The sequence below is a fragment of the Tursiops truncatus genome, chromosome 5, assembly GCF_011762595.2.
Source record: "Tursiops truncatus isolate mTurTru1 chromosome 5, mTurTru1.mat.Y, whole genome shotgun sequence".
Taxonomy (NCBI): Eukaryota; Metazoa; Chordata; class Mammalia; order Artiodactyla; family Delphinidae; genus Tursiops; species Tursiops truncatus.
In genome coordinates, this window is record NC_047038.1 from 96,677,998 (window position 1) to 96,694,926 (window position 16,929).

The following is a 16,929-nucleotide window of genomic DNA, read 5'->3' on the forward strand; positions in this document are numbered from 1 at the left end:
ATTCCTGAACTGAAGGCGAAACCACCACAAAGACTGCAGGTGATACAGCACTGTGGTTAAGAGCACAAGTTCTGGAGCCGTGTTGCTCTGTGCACATCCTAGCTGTCCTACATGCTAGGTGTGTAACGTGGGTAAGTTAATTCACCTCTCAGGGCTTCAGTGTTCTCATCTTTGAAACGAGGCTGTTACAGTACCCAAATCATAGACTTGTTGTGAGAGTTAGCACATTTTGTAAAACATTTAGCCGGGGCTGTGCTGGACTTGACTCCTTTCTGCTCACAAGAGCCTTTGGGCAGCATCTCTTCCCAAGTCTCCCTACAGTGACATCACACATATGGCCTGGCACTGGTCGTGGTGGGAGTATTTACACCACAGAAACAGGCAGATGCTACAAATTAGAACTTTTTTTTTTTTTTATTGAGAGCTGATTGTTTAACATTTACCAGCGTACCCATGCATTTAGTGCAAGGGCTAGCGCATAGTTAGCTCTCAAGAAATATGAGCTATTCTTAACAGGAAAGATGATAAGGGGACTGTCTGGAAAGTTAAAGAATTTCCCCCCAACTTTTTCTCATCTTTGCAATTATACAAAGAAAATTGAGTCAAACTATTCTTTGGTGATAGGGAAACTTCAAGCTAAACGTATACCAAACGTCTCCAGCCCCAGCTAGCAACACTCTATATGTTCTTGACCAGAATCACCTTGCCCATTTCAATCTATGACATGGCACTAAGGTGCCTTATAAAAGATATACTGTACATAACATGTGAACGCTTTTCCAGTGGTCCTGCCAAACTCAAGGACACGTGGGTTGCATACTTCTACTGAAGTCTGTGAGTGAGTTCCTGCTTGGGAATCAGTTCAAGGACAAAACTCGTAAGTACTTCACGAACAACACAGATATCTCAAAGATACAATTTTAAAGAAATGACTGATGGGCTCCCTCATCACCCCAACCAAGAAAAAAAATCAGTGGAATAGAATCCTGTCAGAGTTTCCAGTTTGTTTGTAAAGGAGTTGGATGCAGAATGAAAGAAATCAATCAAAAATGGTTTTCTTTTTCTTTCTCACGTTTACTGATAGAATTTAAAATCAAGATAAGTTTCCTAGAGTACTTACTGTGTAGTCTCTTTGGGCGGTGTGGAAATGAAGAAAATGGATTTTTAGTGCTTTATTTTATTTATTTTACTTTTTAGTATAAACAGGAAAAATGAATACATCTACAAAGGCCAATGGACCGTAGAAGTACAAATGGACCAGAGATCAAGCAATAAGATCCTGCTTTGGGAAATCCCAAGTATTTCAGAAACACTATCAATAATGTTCTAAAATCTCCTTTTGCCACCCCTCTGTAATTAAGAATTTCATGATGTAACTCAGGCCCATAGTATATAACAGACCAGTAAATTACCGCTGGACTTCATAAGTCTCAGGCAAGTATTTAGTCATTGTCACACTACAAGCTTAGGAGCTTGCCCATAATTCTGGGTGAGATGTTTATTATTCTAATCAGGTATCCACATAAGTGGGAAAGAAGAAAACTAGTTATTATAAATATACCAGCACATTATCCCTGAGCTATAACACCTGAAAGCTTCTGTTGAATCAAAAAGCAAATTCTGTTCACATGCTACAGTCAACCTGGTGACTATTCCTAGTGCGCTGCTATAGGCAGATGGGATCTGAATGACTGATTGTCTTAATATTTAGTTTAGTGGTGACAGGGGCGGTGTGGCACACACAGCGCTCCCAGAGAAAAAAGTAAGACAAGTTTTATGGCATTATCAACCCAGAATAAAGTAAAGGAAAACATTCTGTTCCAGAAACAAAGATGGTCAGGAAACCATAGGTCCTCAAAAACAGTCATTCAAGGGCACAGCTATCCACTCCCCAAGAAAGGAAAATAGAATACACACTTTCTTTTCTCTCTCCTCCATCAACAACAGAGAAGCCCTATTAACCATGGACCATAAGAGTTCTTAGCACTGCAGGCTGCAACGCACTCCTCTCCCGCCAGCTTCCTGGCCTGAGGAAAGGGAGGTGGGTAGGGAAGAGGTGTTCTAGGAGAGAAGAGGCCTTTGGAGGCCGGCAGTGGAAAACAGATCCCTGTCTAAGAAAAGTAGGTCAAAAAACTACTGAACTCAACTGTTGACACACCTGAACATCACTGCCCCAGGGCTGCCACCCAAAGCCAAATCAAGACTTTCCCAAGTCCAAGTCCTACAGCACACAGGAAAGTTAGAAAAGTTAACTCTGTAGCCTGCCCAGCTTCTAACTTCTCTCCACGTAGAGTAGGGTTAGGAGGACAGATGCCTATATTAAAAATGCAAATTACTTTTCTCTCACCTTCCCTCCACCTTTTCAGAGAGCTCCATGTCCAACTATGCTCTTTCCTGTACCCACCTCTACCAAAGACCCATGTGACCTTGCTCATTTCATGCAGATGCATTTCATCTCAGACTCACGCCCATTCTCACTACTGCCAAGACTAGAACAAAGTGCTTGGCTTTGGAGTGAAGGGACTCAGGCTCTGAAGTGAAGGGACATGAATCCTGTTTTCACTACTTACTATCTCTTTAACCTTGGATGAATTACCCTCTCTGAGAGATAGTTTCTGCATCTAGAAATGAGAATAAATCCTATTCCCCAGGTTTGTTGTGGATTAAATGGGATAACGTATATAAAATGACTGGCACATGAAAAGCTATGAACCTCCTGAATGGGATTTAATATACGTAATTTAAATAAATATAGAAGAGGACCTCCAGAAGCCTGAGCTCCGGGGCCAGATTTAGTGTAAGAGGAGGAGGAATGGGGTAGAAGAAAGGATGATAGAGGATAAAGGAAATACTATGGCTGTTTTAAATCCAAGATCTTGTCTTTGGATGACAGTATGGTTGAGTCAGTACATAAAGAGAGGATTAAACTGTACAAAACATCTAGAAAAACTGTTTACAAAGTTAAAGGGAATATTTCTTCTCTACTCCTGATGAAGGGAACTCATTCAGTGTAACACCCATGACCTCTCTGGGAGTAACCTATCTGATTGATAAATTTGAAGGAATAAACTGGACGTGCTCAGTTCAGCTCTTCCTTTATACCTCTTGCTTCCTTTGTGTTCCTCCAGGGCAGCCCCAAGTCATGCCCTGACAACCCTTCTCCTCCATCCCTGCCCCACCCACAGAGAGTCGGCCATGGTTCAGCACAGCCCATGACCAGGTGGGAAAGTAGGATTAAATATATCCTCCAACTGAGCCTTTATGAGTAACTAAAGATGAGCTCTCATCTGTTTTACTCTGTTGTCTTAATTCTTACTTTTCTTAGCACTCAGGCAGGACAAAGGGTTTTATTTAATGGGCTCCCTTCAAGGATCCCAACAAACGTTAATGCTATTTATGGATATTGGAAAACTAACAAAGCAAAGAGAACACCCAAAACTGGTCTGGCTATGTCAAAATAATACTAATTAGAATAACTGGCAAAAAATTCCACTATGACTAACTGTCATATGTATAATAACTACTAAAATACCATTCATGTGGGTCATCTTATTTTTCTTTGAATGTAATGTGTTAAATTTAATAAATGTGTTTCAATATATTTAGGCTTCCTCTGTTCTTCTAGCACTGAAACATTACAAAATTGAGAAAAAATGGCAACCACTTGAGTGGATACGGTCTAAGCAACCTGATTAAACCCTAGTCCTTGCCCCCAGCTAGATCCTGCCCTGTGGGCTTTCCTGAACTGATCTGCAGAAAGTCGATTCATTGCTTAAAGTAAGTTTTGTATGCACCAAGGGATCCACACCTTTCACGGTAGGGAGGTAGTTACTTAGAGAGAAAGCAGTTAAAATGTGAAGTTCATCATCAGTGGAAGCTCACAGGATGACCCAGAGGGCCTACTTCTTGGAGAGAAAATAGGATTTTAATTGACAGATTCTATCCTAGGTTCCTCTCTAGGACCTCCCAATAGAGGTCATGAACTGTGATGTAACTGCATGGTTTCAAACCACTTTCAATTCAGTTCACACCCGGCCCCCATGGAATGCATTTCAGGCTTCCACCTCTCTCTGCATCCCAGTCTCAATCATCCCGTCCCGCTCCCAGCCACCCTATGTTTATGACTTTAGTATGAGAGGTTTAAACTGCGTCTGTCTCTGTTACTGACTGTCCACCTTTCATCCACAATACTTGAGTCCTTCCCTAAATCGCTCCCTTTGAGATAAGTGAGTGGGTTCTTCATGCCCCTGTACAAACAGCTTTCTTGACCCAATTATAGTCAGACTGAGACTCTAGCAAGGTTTTACCCTTGAAGCTAACCAAGGATCCTGAAGCTTGGGGGCTCTATTCTCCTATTGGTGGTAAGATCCTTAAAGTTTGGGGCTATGTTTTTTTCACTTCTGAATTCCCCAGTGCTTAGAAGAGCAGCTCTCATGAGTAGTTGTCGGATAAATCCTTGCAAATGAATAATGAAGCACTTACACTCTAACAGGAAAACTCAAAAGCTTTAAGAAATGCTCCATAAATCAACAAGATGATAAGCAAGAAGGATGACTCAAGAGACCTGCTTGTAATGGTATAAGAGACTAGGACCCCAACTCAGCCAGGTTTCATTACCTAGGAGAAGAATTTCTTCTTTTACACCCTCAAATGTGCTGAGTTGTTTCCATTTTTGCTGGGTTTGGCTGCTCAGAATCCTCCTCTCCCCTGTGCAGCTTGAGTACTTTTTCTATCCTATATTTCATCTGGCAACTTTTTAGGAAAAAGCTGAACACACACACACACACACACACACACACACACACACACACACACATATACAGTGGTGCTTGGTGACCTCTAATTGGTATAAACTGATCAACACACTGCTCTCCCTTGGCCACTGTGATTGCTTCAGGGATGTCACAAGAAGGTGACATTCCACCCCAGCCAATGAGATATGGAGAACTCCTTCTTGGAGGCTTCTAAGAAACATAGTTCTTTGCTCTCTTGTGACTGCTACTGAAAGTTGTGCTGTCTACCCCTGCAGGACATAAGCAAGGAAGCATAGAGCCTCCAGAAGCTGCTAGCAGCCATCTTGTGGCAAACCACACAAGGCATAATGAAAACAGAGAAGAGGAAGGAAGCAACAAAATGATGGACTCTATGAACCACTGGCTCCAGCCTGACCTGAAGCCTGACCTACCTCTGTGAGTTCTCAGTTACATGAGCTGATAAATGCCTCATTGTTTTAGACAATTTGAGACCAGTTTTCTGTTACCTGCACATGGCTAAAGGCAAATTCAATTATTCGATCAAAGCAGCTCTTAGTAAGTTGCTATGTCCTCAATGAGTTGAAAAGTTTAAACACATCAAGGTCAAGGGACCCAGTAGCGGGACTTTCAATGCAGCAACAAAAGTGAGAGAATGCAAAAGCCTCAGCACTTTCCAGCCTATGCCCTCACCTCTGGCCATTTCAGCCTCTTTGTATTCCTTCAGGCATTTATCTGCATTCATTACATGCTAATTATGTTCAAGCCAGTGCCTAGAGAATGAACAAAAACACTGTCTCTACTTTCTAGAAGCTCATAAAAAACTGTTGAATGTGTGTAGGTAAAGACTTAGAAGTATTAAAAAACTAAAATGAAGTTTTAAAAAGTGGATTTCCCCCTAAATTCCCTTTAATTTTAAGCCACTTTTTTTTTTACAATTTCAACTTGGATTAAAAATAACTTCACAATAAACTACAAATGTATTAATAGTAAGTGCCCTAGGAATAAACCTACCTAAGGAGACAAAAGACCTGTATGCAGAAAATTATAAGACACTGATGAAAGAAATTAAAGATGATACAAATAGATGGAAAGATATACCATGTTCTTGGATTGGAAGAATCAACATTGTGAAAATGACTATACTACCCAAAGCAATCTACAGATTCAATGCAATTCCTATCAAACTACCACTAGCATTTTTCACAGAACTAGAACAAAAAATTTCGCAATTTGTATGGAAACACAAACGACCCCGAATAGCCAAAGCAATCTTGAGAACAAAAAACAGAACTGGAGGAATCAGGCTCCCTGACTTCAGCCTATACTACAAAGCTACAGTAATCAAGACAGTATGGTACTGGCACAAAAACTGAAATATAGATCAATGGAACAGGATAGAAAGCCCAGAGATAAACCAACGCACATATGGTCACCTTATCTTTGATAAAGGAGGCAAGAACATACAGTGGAGAAAAGACAGCCTCTTCAATAAGTGGTTCTGGGAAAACTGGACAGGTACATGTAAAAGTATGAAATTAGAACACTCCCTAACACCATACACAAAAATAAGCTCAAAATGGATTGAAGACCTAAATGTAAGGCCAGACACTATAAAACTCTTAGAGGAAAACATAGGCAGAACATTCTATGACATAAATCACAGCAAGATCCTTTTTGACCCACCTCCTAGAGAAATGGAAATAAAAACAAAAATAAACAAATGGGACCTAATGAAACTTCAAAGGTTTTGCACAGCAAAGGAAACCATATACAAGATCAAAACACAACCCTCAGAATGGGAGAAAATATTTGCAAATGAAGCAACTGACAAAGGATTAACCTCCAAAATTTACAAGCAGCTCATGCAGCTCAATATCAAAAGAACAAACAACCCAATCCAAAAATGGGCAGAAGACCTAAATAGACATTTCTCCAAAGAAGACATACAGATGGCCAAGCGGCACATGAAAAGCTGCTTGACATCACTATTATTAGAGAAATGCAAATCAAAACTACAGTGAGATATCATCTCACACCAGTCAGAATGGCCATCATCAAAAAATCTAGAAACAATAAATGCTGGAGAGGGTGTGGAGAAAAGGGAACCCTCTTGCACTGCTGGTGGGAATGTGAATTGGTATAGCCACTATGGAGAATAGTATGGAGGTTCCTTAAAAAACTAAAAATAGAACTACCATACGACCCAGCAATCCCACTACTGGGCATATACCCTGAGAAAACCATAATTCAAAAAGAGTCATGTACCACAATGTTCACTGCAGCTCTATTTACAATAGCCAGGACATGGAAGCAACCTAAGTGTCCATCAACAGATGAATGAATAAAGAAGATGTGGCACATCTATACAATGGAATATTACTCAGCCATAAAAAGAAACGAAATTGAGTTATTTGTACTGAGGTGGATGGACCTAGAGTCTGTCATACAGAGTGAAGTAACTCAGAAAAAGAAATACCGTATGCTAACACATACATATGGAATCTAAGAAAAAAAAAAAAAGGTCATGAAGAACCTAGGGGTAAGACGGGAATAAAGACACAGACCTACTAGAGAATGGGCTTGAGGATATGGGGAGGGGGAAGGGTAAGCTGTGACACAGTGAGAGAGTGGCATGGACATATATACACTACCAAACGTAACGTAGATAGCTAGTGGGAAGCAGCCGCATAGCACAGGGAGATCAGCTCGCTGCTTTGTTACCACCTAGAGGGGTGGGATAGGGAGGGTGGGAGGGAGGGAGACGCAAGAGGGAAGAGATATGGGAACATATGTATATTTATAACTGATTCACTTTGTTATAAAGCAGAAATTAACACACGATTGTAAAGAAATTATACTCCAAAAAAGATGTTTAAAAAAAAAAAAAACAGTAAGTGCCAGAGCAGTGGAAAATCTAACAAAATAATATCTGTGAAACCTTTTGTGCAGCACAATGCACCATGCACCCATGTACTGTTTCATAAACAATAACGGCCAAGAATTATTGGACATCTACTGTATGCCATGTGCTAGTAATGCTGAACATTCTGTATACATTATCTCAATCTCTACCACAAATTGTTATTCCCATTTGATAGATGAGAATGCCAAGGCACAGAGAATGTAATTGATTTTCCCCAGACCACACAGTGAGAAAGCAGTGGGCTAGGACTTGAACTCAGGCAATCTGACTTCAAATCCTGGATCTCTCACTACTGTGTTATTCTGTTAAAAGATTTCATAACATACAGTGGGCAGAATAATGGTCCCCCAAAGATGTCCATGTTCTACTCCCCTGACTATGACTATGTCAGGCTACATAGCAAGGGGGAATTAAGGCTGCTGATGGCATTAAGGTTGTTAATCAGTTGACCTGTGAAGATTATCCTGGATTATCCGGTTGGACGGCTGGACCCAAGGTAATCACAGCAATGACAAAAGCAGGAGTCAGACTGATACAACGTGAGACTCAACCGACCATTGCTGGCTTTGAAGAGGAAGGAAGGGGCCATGAGCCAAGAAGTGAGGGCAACTTCTAGAAGCTGGAAAAGGTGGAAAGCAGCTTCTCCCCTACAGCCTCCAGATAGGATCGCAAGCCTGCCAGCACCTTGATTTTAGCCCAGTAAGATCCATTTTTGGACTCTGACCTCCAGAACTGAAAAATAATAAATTTGTTTAAAGCCACTAAGTTTTTGGCCATTAGTTACAGCAGCAACAGGAAACTAACATACAAAGTATGTACACATTTTCACACCAGGTAGGTAAAAAGATGAACCAGATAACAATGGTCCCCAAGATATTATTTTTAAAAAGTGATTCAAAATCCAACCCTATGGGAAAAGAAGCACTGGTCTTGGAGATACCAGAGTTTGGTTCATACTAACAAGTAACTAAATGACCTTGGGCAAGTTACCAAGCTCTCTGAGTGAGTTTCCTTCTCTGTAAATCAGGGATTACTCTTCTCATAGGGCTGGAGTAAGGACTAAGACAGTTTTTAGAAACAAGCTAACACAATGCTGGGCACTCACCAGCCCCTTTCTTCTTATAAACCCCCAAAGGAACACTGAGAAAAAAACACAATCATCTTAGGAAGAAGCTGTGTTTTATTAATATTAAGGATATCAAACAATTTAAACATCAGTGTAATTTGCTATATGGAAATGGTGTGAATTCTAAAAAAGAGATCAACATACCCCAAATTTTAAGGCAGGAAGTTTCTCATCCTAGGGGTCATGCTAGAGCTTTGGTCTCTCTCTTCTCTCTGTTTCTGTCTGTCTGTTTGTCTGTCCATCTCACTCTCTCTCCAGGTATCAAGTTAAAGTAAGATAGTAGTCCAACAAAAAGAAAGATGTAAATACATTGATTTATGTCCAGTTTGCTGTGCAAATAACTAGCACTGTTTTTGTTACATAGGCTGCTTCTCAAGAGGAATATATATTTTTAAAACGGCCTTCTCTGAGGCTTCGACTGAGATCTGCATATCAAGGTTTTACCCTTTCCCCCAGTGACCCATTTGTCTGAGGGAGGCATTCAATTAGACTGCCAGAGCAAATTGATTCAGTATTGACCAGGAAAGGCTTCTCACTTGAAAGACATATTACACCAAGGTGGAGGTGTCACTGTCACCAGTCAATACTCAACTGCAAAGGCCCAGATGATTCAGGAATAGGAAATGAGGAAAGGTCCTCCCCAGGCATTTGGAACAGAAAATCCTCCACTTTCTCTTACAGAAGAGGTAGAGTGGGAGTGAGAAGCCCAACAAATTGGGTTTTCGTAAAGGTAGGAAACTGATTGCCAGTCTCTGCTAGCAGTAAATGGGAATAAGGAAAATGGAAATTCAGGAATGAGGCAAAGGTTTCTTCACCTCAAGATCCAAAACTGGGATTTGAGGTTTCAGTGATCTTATCTCTCAAGGTCATTGCTCTTTAGAGAAATACACCTGCTCTTGTCAGATACCCTTGCCCCTCCTCCCTCTGCAGATGCAGCCATGAAGCCCAGGTCTGAAAAATTTATCAAAACTCTCTCTTTACGACCTTCACACATTGTGTTTATCAGCAAAAGATGGACACTCAGTTGTTTTAGACAAGAAATTGGGTCTGGGATCCAGACCATCAAAAAGCACTGTATACCCAGTGAGACAGAAATAAATGCTAATCGATGATAAGCACGCTTTATTTAATATAAAACGGGGCAGGAAGGACCCAAGTTTGTGGTGTCTGATGTTGGCTTTTAGTCTTTATTATTTCTCAAATGATGGCTTTGATTTGTTGAAATGTTTTATAGCCTTGAATATCTGACAGAATAAATTAAACCCTTTCTAAGAGCTTTCCCTTGATTATCCCAAGTACCCACTATAGATAAGATTGTCCTTTACATCCCACTTGAAAAATCATAAAATTGGTTCCATTAAAATAATTAGGACCCCCACCTTCATTTTAAGATTTAGCCACTACATATTTACAGCACTGCTATTTTATTTACATTTTCACATCCTTGGAACAGGGTGACCATTTTCATTGTGTGGCACACATATTATTAAAGTCTTGTAGTCTCCAAATGTCACTGGTGAAAGCTGAAATCCATTATCATTTACTCTCAGAAATGAAGCCCATCATGCTGTGCTCTTGCAGAAAAGAATAAAGAGGTTTAAACCAGAATCTGCATAATCCCAGGTAGAGGCAGAAGCAGCAGTACTGGGAGAAAAAAAAAAGGCGTCATCTCTGATATGCCAACTCAGGGGAAAAAATGGCATATATTACAAATCAGGCCATGTGAATGCACAGTACCCAAGAATATGCTTAAATAAGTACACACGTTGTGATGAATCTGTTCAAGGCACTGATGATCATTTTCTAAGCTATTTCATAAAGTTCCTGAGACACACATATATGCGCAATTCTGTAGCTAAAATACAGCTGCCATTCCTTCTATTTTCATTTGGAAGCCAATGGCAGATAAAATGAAAAACCCTGTCTTCAACCCTATCCAAAAAGATCCTCCTCAGAGAATACTTCTTTCATTTATTATTTCTTTCCAAATAAATTTCTAATATTATTCATATGCCTGATTGAAAAATTACGTCTAGTATTAAGTTAAAGGGGAATAAAGAAATGGGTGAGCACATGCCCAGGGCAGAGAAGAAAATGTCCTATATACTCCAGAACCTTGCTCAAACTAAAAGGATAGAAGGGGACAGGTTTCTCAAAGAATCCATTTCTTCTAACAATAACTCAATTTCAAATAATGGTCTTAGCCACTAAAATAATAACTATTAATATTATGTAAAAAACATGGAAAAGAGTTTATAAAATGTAAAAGCAAAAGAAAACATGAAATTTTGTCTATACTATTACTGCAACCTTGAGAAATTATTTATATAGGCATATTTATACCTATAGAGAAAAGGTCATAAAAATATACACAGATATGATGATAGTAATTATTTTTGTGTAGGAGAGTGGTGGCAGTTAAAGATGGATTTTTTCCTTATTCTCTTTATCTGTCATTTCTAATATTATTACAATGAAAATATATTGCTTTTTAATTTAATTTAAATTTTTTTTAATCTTTAATTTTAAAGATACAAGAGGCTAAAGACTCTAAACCCCATCTCCAACTTTTTTGTAGGGAAAATTATGTTCTCAAAGCATTGAATTCACAAGGCTAGGAGAAAATATTACCATTTGCGGCTTACTATATCTGCTACTTATTCATTATGAATTTCTTAAATTGGAGAAGGCCATACCTGCTGGGAGAACTTCGGAAGGATGAGTAAGGAAACCCAAGAAGGAAAGTATCAAGTACAATTGAAGCTAATGAGTTTCCTGGATGTGTACTCACAACATTGATGGTGTTCAGGATAACCTACCCCAAGATATGGCACCTTGGCATAAACTGAAAAAAATTTAAGAAATGTCACATGCAGGAAGGACTTTCTGAACTTTCCCTGAAGTAGGTCACAAAACCCTTATGGGAGAGGGGCCCTCCCTATGCAGGGAGGAAAGGAACATCCTTATTTCCAAGGTGGAAGGATGCTGAAAGGAATCTGAACAGGCCTTGCTCTTTTCCCATGTACTACCCTTAGCTCATACTCTGTTATCCTATCGCATTTTTCCACGACTCTCCACACTTCATCAAACCTAGCATGAAAACACTCTGGTTTAATCGCTTCTTCAGGTCTTTGTTTCCTTATTAAGGCTCTTGTGTCACGTAAAAGTTATATTAAATACATCTGTATGCTTTTTTCTTGTTAATCTGCCTTGTTATAGGGGCCTCAGTCAAGAACTTGGTCTACACCAGCTTAAGGTTAGCTCCTTTCCTTCCAATAAAGTGTTCACACGCAGGGAGAGGCAGGAGGTAATACTAGAGGCTTTATTAACATGTGAAGAACTGTGAGTGAATGTGCTACTCACAAAACTGAAAAATTAGTAACCATGGATTTAGACTAGGCATCACAAGACACCAAGTTCAGCTGCTCTTATGAAGTTCTATCAGTGTTCATATCCTTTGCACTATTCCCTTGATAACAAAGATGAGACTCTTTCTTCAACAGAGACTGTCAGCTGTGACAAAATCAGGGAAGATTTCTCACTTGGTGAGTGTCTTTTAGAAAATAATCATGGGGTGGCATAGAGGGAGCTATGGCTAAATATCACCCGGACTTGATCTTTTGCCGCAAGCAGGCTGGTGTTGCCATTGGAAGACTGTGTGAAAGATGGGATGTCAAGTGTGTGATCTGTGACTCCTACATGTGTCCCTGCACCCTGGTGCACATGTGTGATGAATGTAACTATGGCTCTTACCAGGGATGCTGTGTGATCCGTGGAGGCCCCAGAGTTTCAGATGCCTATTTTTGTAAGGAGTGCACCATCCAGGAGAAAGACAGAGATGGTTGCCCAAAGATTGTCAGTTTTGGGAGCTCTAAGACAGATCTCGTCTATGAACGCAAAAAATAGGACTTAAAGAAGAGGTGATTGGTGGGCTGCCTCTTTCTCCCCCAATCAAGCTGCTGCAGCTGCCAAAAGAAATGCCTACAGAAAGGAAGTGGAGCACAGAGCATCACCTGAATTGCCTATTAGTACACTGGCACCTTTCCACCCTTTCCTCTCTTCTCACCCAGACATGGTAGGAATGGAAAAAAAAGATTCTTCGCAGAGCACTCTGGCAGACTGTATCACAGAAAAATTGATAGGTTGGTTCATGGCATTCCTTAAATTCAAGAAGCAAGACTGTGTTAACCACATCGAGAAGTTCTGTACACCAAAAGCTTCTAAAACAGGAATGATATATCATTTCAGTCTTCTGTTTGAGGAGCTGACTGTGAAGCTAGCTGCAGTGAGAAGCACGTTCTTGCAGCAGCTCTGATGGCAGTTGTCCTTGATGAAACATCTGCAGGGTGGTAGTGGGCTCTCAGAACAATAAATGTGGGCATTTCATCTTGCAACACCCACCAGGTGGTGCTGGTTCATGTTATTTTTCTTCTAAAAATTGGAAACCCTTAGGGCTTCCCTGGTGGCGCAATGGTTGAGAGTCCGCCTGCCAATGCAGGGGACACGGGTTCGTTCCCCGGTCCAGGAAGATCCCACATGCCGCAGAGCGGCTGGGCCCGTGAGCCATGGCCGCTGAGGCTGCGCGTTCGGAGCCTGTGCTCCGCAACGGGAGAGGCCACAGCAATGAGAGGCCCGCGTACCGCAAAAAAAAAAAAAAAAATTGGAAACCCTTTCTGTTGCTATTGTATTAATAAAGCAGGTGTTTATTTTCTGGTTGTCAGCCCCTTCCCAATTTAATTTTCACTCTAGGAATTTTAGTCACCCAGGAATTTGCGATTCAGAATAAAGGTATTGGGATTCATGCAAAAAGGAAAATAATCATGGTAAGAGAAAGCATTTGTGATGTTTAGGGAAAAAATGTAGAGTTCTTGTTTAAGTATCTACACATGAATTAACCAGTCACAAAGAATAAGTAACATTGAAAGGAACAATACTGATATGTAAGCAAGATACCAAAAAGCAAGAAATCTAATAACCAGACTCTCAACTCTGTGTGTCTACAGCATCAATTGAATAGTTAAAAACCTGAACATGTAATGGTAAAAAGAATAGACACTCTAAGAATGAGCTAAGCAAAGCCAGTTCATACTTTCCCATGGCTAATTTGCAGAATGGGAAAAGTGCTTTTGGAGGAAGGTAAAAACACATAGCTTGTTATTTATGTATTTACCAAAATTAAAATGAAGGACAATCAACATACTAAACTACATAATACTGACTTTTGCTCTACAGCTTCAGCAGAGACAGGAAGTCTCACCAAACATTCCATCAGCTCCCCAACATAAGAAAAAAGCGGCCACTTCACTGGGTCACTACTTGAAGGACAGTGTCTCGAACCACAGCAGCCTTTGCATGAGCCACTGTTGTGTGTTAAACCAACTAGGATTTGGGGATTGGGTGTTCCCACAGCTTGACCTAGCCTACCTTGACTACAATAGTCAATTCTAACTTTTCTTTGCCTTAATCAACATTAACTTTTCTTCTGCCTTGCCATAAAATTGATAATTCAAAAAGAGTCGGGCTTCCCTGGTGGCACAGTGGTTAAGAATCCGCCTGCCAGTGCAGGGGACATGGGTTCAAGCCCTGGTCCAGGAAGATCCCTCATGCTGTGGCGCAACTAAGCCCATGCACCACAACTACTAAGCCTGCGCTCTAGAGCCCACGAGCCACAACTACTGAAGCCCGTGTACCTAGAGCCCGTGCTCTGCAACAAGAGAAGCCACCGCAATGAGAAGCCCGCGCACTGCAACAAAGAGTAGCCCACGCTCACCGCAACTAAAGAAAGCCTGTGCACAGCAACGAAGACCCAATGCAGTCAAAAATTAATAAATTTAAAAAATAAATTTAAAAAAACAAAGTGAATAATGCTAATTTTTATATATATATATATATATATATATATATATATATATATACATATACACATATATGAGAAGCAGCAAGGGCTATCCTAAATATTTAGAGTTTTAATGCACATTATATCAATTGACATTAATTGGTGTCCCATGGGGAAAAAAAGGGTTTCATAGTTAAGTAATCCTTAAATCCTAGAGAGTTAAAATGTAAAGTCAAATATTAAAGGCTCTGAAAAGTCCTATACCAAAGAATAGGTGTAACTGCTCAATCCAGCATTTTTCAAGTAGACTAACAATATTTCAGTGAAAAAGAGCTTGGGAAATGCTAATTCTATTCCCCCCAGTCCCCCAAAAAACTAATTTGCATGCTAATAAAATCTGTATCCAGCTACTATTGAAATTTATTTGCATTCCCTAAGCAAATATCACCTGGTAAATGAAGAGGGTGATAGTCAAGATATACTCAGTATATCCCAGACATCTGTCAGTCAGAATGGACTCCATGAAAACCCCCTACTGTGCCAGGCTGTAATTTTTTATTGCTGGATTGTAGGAAGGTCCAGGATGCAGAGGGCAGAGAAAGGGGTAGGTACTCAGAACTGTGGCTATACACCAACTGGTATAATTGATATTTTACATCCAATACTAACTAAACATCAATTGTGCCTAAGGGTAAGTGACAGATAACGTATTTACTTTAAGATTATGATTTGAACATTTCTTCATCTTCACTTGCCTAAAAGGCCTGAGTCTTGCTTAATAATTTATTTCTGAAGACCTTTTATTTTTCAGTGGGTAGTCAACACATTTAACAGGTATGGAAGTCCAGAAAATGTTTAATAGGCATCTATCATGTGCCAGGCACTGTGGTAGATGTTTTCATAAAATTAAACAAGAAAACATGTTTATCTGTAACCCAGGGCATGTTAAGACATTTAATTGATACATACTTGCAGACTGAAATATTGACAGTGCAATAGTTTAACTGGACATTTGACAAATGTAGTTCAAAAAAATTTTTAAGTCTGTTTCATTGTATTGAAACTAAAGACAGAGCATGAACATACCTAGTATACATTTCCTTGTATGGAAAACTATTTGGCTTGTTGAAAGAGTATCTGAATGTAAGTTTTATTTTACAGGTAAAAGATTCTCCTCACCGCCTGGAATCAACTTATTGAACTCTGTTTTCAATAAGAAGCATTTTTTAAAATTTGGAAATGTTCTAGAACATTATAACATGTTCAGAATGGAGTGAAGCAGGAGTTAATTCAACTAATCTTCTACATCTCCTTAACAGCCAAAAATTCATATCTATCTACCAACAAGATATTTTAAGCCCTGTTTTGGATCTAAACATCCAAGGAAATGAAACATTCATATGATGTTTCAGGACCCTATTTTAAAAAGGGTCCCTTGGGTGGCTGAGCTAATCAATAATGACCTAAAATATTTCGTAAAAATCTCAGCCACTATCAAACTTAATTTATGTAAATGAAGAACATGATAAGATTGATCCAAGAATCATTCTTGGCTTTGAGAAAATGCTGCCATCAGTGTTTCTTCTATATCCTTTAAAACAAAGGCAGGGATTTGAGGCGTTATTTCAGAGAAAAATGAGTCCTGGATTTTACCAAATAGTAACTCACTATATTCCTCCATGTTTACTCTGGATTCTTCTTTACTTTACTGCTTAAATTATACTCAAATGCCCTTGACAAACAAGGGAAATATCCAATCTTAATGGCTGAATAGTTCCATCATCATTTATTAATTCTAAGTTTGTTGGGCGCTTTACTCCACTTGAGTTGGCCTTAGATATCCCAGTTTGTGACTCCTTGGTCCAAAATACAAGGCCAGACTCTGCCATCATAAAAGATGATGAAAAAGTTCTTAATCAGTTCTTGTGGGAGAAGCTGCTCAGATCTGTTGTTTTGCCAGTGTTTGTAATCTTTTCTGTTTAAATTACAACTCAGAGTTCAGGAAGTGCTTTCAGATTAAACAGAATGAGATTTAAAATTCTAACTCGGGGGCATACCCCTGACATAATTAGCAGTTAAAATCAATATTGGCCCCTATTGTTAGGTGATTACTGAGATAATCCTCGGCTCTAATGCAATATGCTGGGTGAGGCAGTGTAAATTTATGTAATTTATACTCTATTGTGAATTATTTGCCTTCGATTGGATTTATTTAATATGGTACTTCTTTACATCCTTTACAAAGTGTCAGGGAAATACAGTGTGTCTATTTATATAATAAATCAATCAT

The 16,929-nt window shown here is 39.6% G+C and overlaps 1 long non-coding RNA gene and 1 pseudogene across 2 annotated transcripts in view; one reads left to right on the forward strand and one right to left on the reverse strand.

Moving 5' to 3' along the window:
* LOC109549584 (uncharacterized) overlaps window positions 1-16,929 on the reverse strand; it is a 286,346-nt gene that overhangs the window by 172,666 nt on the left and 96,751 nt on the right. The window lies entirely within an intron of this gene.
* On the forward strand, window positions 12,389-12,709 carry LOC101339922 (PHD finger-like domain-containing protein 5A pseudogene; annotated as a pseudogene).